This window comes from Octodon degus, unplaced genomic scaffold (genome assembly GCF_000260255.1).
Source record: "Octodon degus isolate 3935 unplaced genomic scaffold, OctDeg1.0 scaffold00103, whole genome shotgun sequence".
Classification (NCBI taxonomy): Eukaryota; Metazoa; Chordata; class Mammalia; order Rodentia; family Octodontidae; genus Octodon; species Octodon degus.
Genome location: NW_004524679.1, coordinates 6,241,558 through 6,250,010, shown reverse-complemented (window position 1 = coordinate 6,250,010; position 8,453 = coordinate 6,241,558).

Below are 8,453 nucleotides of genomic sequence, written 5' to 3'. Positions count from 1 at the left end.
AAAAAAAATAAAACTAAATCTCAATTCTTCACCTCTGTGGACTGAAATATGAGTTCATGGAAGTAAGGGCACCACTGTACTTCTGCTCTATACACTGACTGCCATAATCTCATTCTTAATTTTGAGCTATGGGAAAAAATAAGTATATGAGCTATGTACTATATAGACTTTTATTAATAATTATTTTAACTTCATGTTTCTTTTACATACTCCTTTATTCATTTTATGTCTATGTGGTACATGCTAATAATATATGAGAAAATGTTTGCTTGTTAAACATCCTTATAAACACAAATAGGACCTGGTCATTGTCCCACAGATTACATTCACTATGAAAGTTGAACAAATAAATGTAGCTGTCAAACAGCATGATAACTTATAATTATAAAAAAAAAGACCCAGGCATAAGTGTTGAATAAGCATGAAGAACATGAAACTGAACAGACAAATTCAAATATATATGGTACTTTAATTCTGAGGTCTTCCTTTCAAAAGTCCATAACCCATGGCTTACAATGAAAAACAATGTGATATGAATCCCACTGACAGACAGTATAAAACTGGCCAATTTATCAAATATAAACTATTATTTTTAAATGTGAACTAATTTAACCCACTAAATTTTCTTCATAATGGCATATACTTGAAAAATACTCCAGAACAAATCCAAGAGACAAACACATAGAAAAATGAGGAAGTCAAACACATAAAACTTCAGAAATGATAGCAACTGAATTAAAGAAACAAGTCCATCTAGCTATAGAAGAAATACAATCAGAAATAATTGCTTATATGTTTGGATATTACCACTTGCCTTCAAGAAACCTTAAATTTTTGTTGTCTTTTTTATTTTTAACCATTTTTAAAAATTTGTTTTAAAGAGGGTGTAGTACTAATTGATATGACCTTAGAAGTGGCACATATTTAGAAGACCAAGATGTAAGGTATTCAAGCATGGTTTTTGTCTTACACATTTCTGTCCTCGATGTAGTTGCTTAGATCACAGCTATCAACATACAGAGTTGGTGATGGTGAAAATTCTACACACTAACTGCTATTTTGAAAAGACTGATGGAGATTTTCAGTAGAATCACCTCAGCTATCCTGTATATGTATTTGTATGTTTCTACATCCAATCTTACATAACTATATCTGCTAATGTGCGCAACAGATTTGATGATAAAATAGATAATATGTTGACCATTGTTAAGCAGCTACTCTTGATTTATAAATCTGTAACATATGTAATGTTGTATGTTACCCTATTTCTTTACTTGTTCCTGATTTTTTTCTTGCTTGGCTTTTACTTTTCAAAATAAAATTAAATATATAAAAAAAGAAAGAATCACTCAGGCCAAAACAGAAATGACAATAATCATGAAAGAATTGCTCAGTACAGTTAAAATGATATAGATAAAAAGGGAGAATATAATAATGTTGGAGACATTGAACAAGCAACAGAAAAGAATTGGGATGCATGAAACAGATATTGAGGAAATTAAAAATTTCACTGAAAGCTGGCAAAACCGCTTGAAAAAAACTCATGATGGACTTTTAGACTTTGTAGACAGCAGTGTAGCTAATGAACATGAAAGAGAAGATTTCTTAAAACTAACAAGGAGCAAATAAATAACAATTCAGCAGCTACAAGATGATGCAAAGAAAAAACTAAGAATAATAGTGATCAACAAAAGAGCAGGAGTCAGCACAAATGACAAAGAAACTATTTGCAGAAGTAATTGCAGAAAATTTTCCAAACATGATAAAGGAATCTGACACATAAAAAGAGGCATATGGAACTCCAAATATCCATAATCAAAATAAATCTACATCTAGACACATACTAATCAAGGTCCCAGAGATTCAGCAAAAGAATAGAATATTAAAAGCTTTTAGAAAGAAGAGACACATTACCTATAATGGAAAGGCCAAAAGAACCACAGCAGATTTAGCAACACAAATACATCAAAAACTTGGAGTGAAGTATTTTAGATCATGAAAGAAAATAATGTCCAACCCAGACTCATGTACCCTAAAAAACTATCAACTTCAATGGCAAGACAAGAGCCTTCCATGACAAAGAACAACTGAATAAATCTATGAGCACCAAACCAGTACTACAAAGACTACTCACAGATATTTTAGAAAGACACAGAACAACTGCAGCTTCATGAACAATGCAAAGAAACAAACAAAAGCAGCAAGTAATTAAAAAGGAGGCTAAGTATAGAACCCTTGTCAGAAAAATAACATGACAAAAATAAGCCAAAACATATCTGTAACAACCATCACAATAAATGGCCACAATTTACCAGTCAAAAGAAATACACAAGTAGAATGGATAAAGAAACAAAATCCTGGGGCCAGGGAGATGTCTAAGTAGAATAAGCACTTGCCTGACAAGCGCAAGGGCCTGAGATCAATCCCTGGATCTACCAAAAAAAGAGAAAAAAAGAAAAAAAATCCAACAATATGCTACATACAAGAAAAACACTTAACTCAAAAGGAAATTCACAGACTGAAAGTTAAAGGATAGGAAACAATACCCTATGCAACAGAAACAAAAAAAAAAAAAAATCAGGGGTAGTTGTTCTGGTTGCTAACAATATCAACTTAAAACTAACAATCATCCAAAGAGTTAAAGAAGGTCACTATATACTTGTTAGGGGAAAACTGCAGGAGGAAGAGATAACAATTATAAATATATATGTACCCAGTGTAGAAATAACCAACTATATAAGACAAATATTAACTGACATGAAAAATCACATGAGTGATAATAAAATTGTAATGGGCCACTTTAACATGCCACTGTCACAAAGAGGTAGATTAACTAGGCAAAATTCAGCAAAGAAATAACAGAACTTACATAGTTACATGCTCTGATATTTGGTGCATACATATTTATGACTGTTGTCTCTTCCTCTTGAATTATTCCCCTAAAGCGTATGTAGTGGCTTTATTTCATTTGATCATTTTTGGCTTGAAGTTCAGATTGTCTGTGAACAGGATTTCTATCACAGTTTTTTTCTGAGGTCCTGGGGCATGTAGTATTGTTTTCCATTCTTTGACTTTTGGCCTATGAATTTCTTTACGAGATAAATGTGTTTCTTGTATACAGTATATTGTTAGATTTTTGCTTCCTAATCCACTGTGCCAGTCTAGTTCTTTTAATTGGTGAATTGAGTCCATTTACATTAATGTATAACCATAGGGATGTATTGACTTATGATTGACATGTTATTTACCTGCTGTTGTTTACACCTCTTTCTCCTGTGTTTAATTGTTTGCCCTATTTGGTCAGTTCTTTCCATTTCCATCCATGGAGTTGTGGTCATTTTGGTTCCTCTCTAGAATATCTTTTAGTAGTCTGTGTAGGGTTGGCTTTGTCATCATGAAATTCTTTAGTTGTTCTTTGTCATGGAAATATTTCACTTCATCAAACTTGAGAATTTTTCAAGGTATAGCGGTCTGGGCTGGATTTATTTTTTCATGGAGGACTTGCAGTACTTTGCCCCATGCTCTTCTTGACTTCATGGTTTGTGAAGAGACGTCTGCCATTATTCTGATAGGTTTTCTTTTAATGTGATCTATTTCTTTTCCCTTGTGGCTTTTAATATATTATTCTTGTGCTGGATTTCTGGGATCTTGACTATTATATGTCTTGGTGTGTTTTTCATTGGGTTGATGTTATTTGCATTTCTATATGCATCTGTTAACTGTAAAGCCATATTAATATGCTCAACTATAAAAGGTTCAAGTCAACAATTTGTGCAATTGCCAGTTCTGCTGATAATCCACTACTATTATGGACAATTTGACTATATTGAGCTATTTTGCTGAATTCAAGCAATTACAATATTTGAATGGCAATGGAATACCCATCTCTGATAAAACAAAACAAAAAAGATGAATAAAAATGAAGTAATCCTTTCTAGTGAAAAAATACATATATATATATATATATATATATATACAAAATAGGACAAATATACAGCTATATTTGTACTAATAGTTTATAGACAAGATACCATGTCTGCATCTCGTACTCTGAATAACTACTATGAAGAGACAATATGCAATGCATTAATTATTGTAACTGTCTCATTGAGATTTCTTTATCATTAAAATTAATTTTAAAAACCAGAAACAACACTCCAAATATAGATAAAAGGCTACTGGAGAAAGTTCTGAACTAGAATTTCAAAGAGAACACTATTTGATAAATGAAGAATCATGATTTTATATCATCAAGACATACAAGTGTCACAGAAATGAACCAAAGCCCTACATCTCAAAAGATGCTCAGGTGCTGGAAATGGAAATATTAGTTCAACATTCAATTGTTTAAATGTGCACGTGGAAAAATTAATAAATACAACCCTAACAGTCAAGTGAACAGCTAAGGGCTATTAATTCTTAAAGCTAAGGTCTAACTTTCTCTCTGGCAGGAAGACAATCCACGATGTCATTTTCAGTATGGACCTTTCCTTGAAAACAGAAGTTATCAGGGTGATCTATAAATTGTTAATATGCTCATTATTATAAAGACATCTCCCAAATCTATTTTCTAGTATAGAATAGTTTTGTTTTGTATAGCACCAAATAAACGATGGAGAGAAAATAGATGATTTGTTCTTAACTGTACATACATAAAAAATATACATTTACTTACATAAAACAAGGAATTATGTAAACTTAATTATAAGTATCAAAATTCAGTGTAGTCTTGAGCTCAAAGAATGGAATTCTTAATTGTTAGAATATCTAGGTAATGTAGAAGATATCACAAAAGTGGTACCATGCTAAAATTTTAAAGGCATGTAGGGAGGACAAAAGTCTATATGTTTAAAAAACATACCTTTTGCATTCTAATGTAAAAGGAAGACTATATATGAAACACATGAAGCTCAATGCATGATTATACTTCAATCCCCTATGTAGACAGGATGTGGCTAGAGTTAAGAGTCCTATAATTGAATATTAGGATTTCTGAGTTCTTATTGTTTACAAAGCAAAGAATTACTCATTCATGAGTTACATGCATTATAAACATTTAACATATTTTTTTCAAATACTCCTTTATTTTATAAATAAAAGCCATAGGTACTTGATTTGTCCTTCTGAGGCAAGTTTATATTATATCATAGCCTAATATTGTGACCTCTTTTTGGATATTTTCCTCCCATACTACTTTTTACTGTATATTTGAAGTAATTTTCTTTTTTTTTTAAAACAGAATTATGTTTTTTTTTAATTTTATTTATGTGTGTGTGTAGCCAGCTCAGCCCACCAGAGGGCAGGGCTGGCTGGCATGTGGTGCTGGGGGACTGAACCGCGGTCCCCGTGCTTTGCCAAGCTTGTTCTAAGTAGGTGCTTTAGACCACTGAGCCATCTCACCAGCCCCTGAAGTAATTTTCTTTTGTTATTTTTAACTTTGGTTCTTATAAACTGATTTTCTCCATTCAAGACTTATGCAATTTATTTTATTTTTTGGCATGTTTTCACACATTTGTTCCAAACGATGTTTTCCTGGTTGATGATCAATTTTATTAATCCAGATCTCTTAGTTAAAATATTTTGCATACCATTTCCAAGTGCTATAATCCCTTATTTAGGCTTCTGTTAGTATCCTTGTGAAAAATTATGAAATTAAGTCTCCCTTTTCCTGCCTGCTTTCTACACTAAGTCAAGTGTTTTTCTATTATTCCCAAACACCTAAGACCTCCAACACAATAACCACTCCATGCCCTAGAAATCTAAATATGGATTCTCAGTAAGTTTGTATTTTACCCAGTTCTCCATTGCCTACCTTGACTCCCACCCTGTAATTTGCTGTTAGGTCATCTTTTCATGTGCAGTTAAGTGAGATCTTAGTTATTCCATGTACCCCAGGTGGTTTTATAAATATATGTGCAGATCTTTACTTTTATGCATTAAAAGTCTTCTAAAACTGACCAATCACTGTAGTCCATCAAAATCTGAAGCAGTAATTTCCAGATATGCCACCTATTCTACAATATTTGACAGAATAGAAAACTTTCTTTACAAATGTTAGTTAAACATATTTCTACAATGTTCATGTAAGGCACATTACATCTTAAATCAAAGTTTCTCAGCCACTATCAGCTGTTTTGTGTACCTTCAAAATATTACTGATGCTCTATTCCCCAATGTTGCTGTATTTGAAGATAGCTCATTTAAACGGGTAATTAAAATTAGATCAGGTCATAAGGATAGTACAGTCATCCAATATAACTGATTTCCTCATTAAAAAAGTCAAGTCTCTCTCTGTCCCTCTCTACCCCTTGCTATATCCCTCTACCTCTCTCTGCTTCTCTGTCTATGGACACACAAAGGAAAGACCATGTGAAAATACAAGCAAGAAGATAGTTTATTGCAAACTAAGAAGAAAAGCTCCAAGAAAAACTAAAGCTGTCTAACACCTTTAACCTGGACTTTAACCCTCTGGAAATGTGAGAAAATAAAGTTTTTCTTGCTTATTTCAACTATTATGTAGTATTTTCTTAATAGCAGCAATAACAAACTAACATAGCTGGACATATGGATATCCTGTGATTCCAACTTGTTATATTTGTTACTAAATGAATATCAATATACCACCTGTTGGGTAACGTGACCACAAATTCAGTTTCACTGACACTCAATGTTATTCCTATCAGAATCATGTTTTATCCTATTGTGGATTTCTGTTGGTCTATTTAAACGTGGAGCTAATGCTTAAATATTTCTCTCTTTTTTCATTTTTTATAATTTTTGACCAATGTTGCATACTTATATCTGGTAATCTGAACAACTAATTTGAAAACAAAAATAAAAAGCTATTATTAAATTTATATTATTGCATTTAGTGAAATTCTATATCATTTCTAATGTAGGGTTGTTTTTGCTATTTTTATTCTCTTTAAAATATTAAAAAAGACAAAAATCACATGCTTCATAAATATAAAGCGCTATCCTAAAATACATATGAAACCAACAAAAATCCTTGAATAGGAAAAGAAATCTTGAGAGAACACTTTATGCTTTATCATTTTAAAATATGCTAAGAAGCTGCCATGATTAAAATATGATGATATTGACGTAAAAACTGAGATATAGAATAGAGAATAGAAAAATAAACCCAACTGATTTTCAATATGCTTCCAACTATGTGTAATGGGAAAAAGCTAGTGCCCTCAAAAACTGGTGCTGAAAAGAAAACAAACAAACAAACAAAAAACTGGTGCTGGTAAAACTGGTTATTCACATGAAAGAGAAAGAAATCTGTTATCAAAAACAATACACCAAAATCAAATCAAAGGATATAAAAATATATAAATCCTAAAAGTATAAAACTTATCCTAAAAGTATAAAACATATAAAAACATAGTAAAAGCATCACAGCAATGGCCTTGGCAATAATTTCATAGATATGACACCAAATGCACAAGCAATCAAAGCAAAAGCAGAAAATTATATCAAACTGAAATAGCTTCTCCACAGGAAAGGAAACAATCAATGGAATGTAATAGAATGGAAAAACATTTTTAAACAATATATCTGTGATGCTTAAACTTGATTGTCTGGTTGATTGGCATGAGAGATTAGTAAAACACACTTTTGCATTGGTGGTAAGCAAATGACCTTAGAGACTGTATCCGGCGCCTGGCCCACTCCAGTCTGGAGCTATTCCCCATGCTCTGCTGATTCCTGGCCATGATAAAGTTAGCAGCTTTCCTTCACTATTCTCCTCTTCTATGATATTTTTCATTGCAGCCAGGAAACTATGAACTAAAACCTCAAAAACTATGAGCCAAATTAAATCTCTCCTCTTTCAAACTGAATGTCAGGTATTTTAAGCCTGTAATGGGAAAACAGACAAATTCAATATCTGATATAAGATCTATCTGTGTGTGTGTATGTGTGTGTGTGTGTGTGTGTGTCTGTCTGTCTTTCTGTCTACCTATTACAACTCAATAGCAAAAACAAATAACTCAATTTAAAAATGGGCAGAGGATTTTAGTACATAATTCTCTAGAGAAAGAATACAAATAATCAATAAATACACAAAAATGTGCTTAACACAATTAATTATAAGGACAACGCACTTGAAAGTCACAATGAGATATTGCCTCAAATCTGCAAGGATGGCTATTAATTTTTTAAAAAATATGATAACAAGTGTTGAGGATTTGGAAAACCTGGAATCTCCTTAAACTGCTGATAGGAACGAAAATTGTTCAGTCGCTATGGAAAACACTATTTCTACAAAAATTAAAGTAGAATTCTCATATGATCTAATAATCACTATTCTGAGTATATATCAAAAAAGTAAATTCAGAATCTTAAAAATATATATAAAGTATCATATACACAGCTGCATAATGCACAATAGCCAAGATGCAGAAAAATCTAAATGTTTATTAATAGATAGATAAAGCAAATTATAT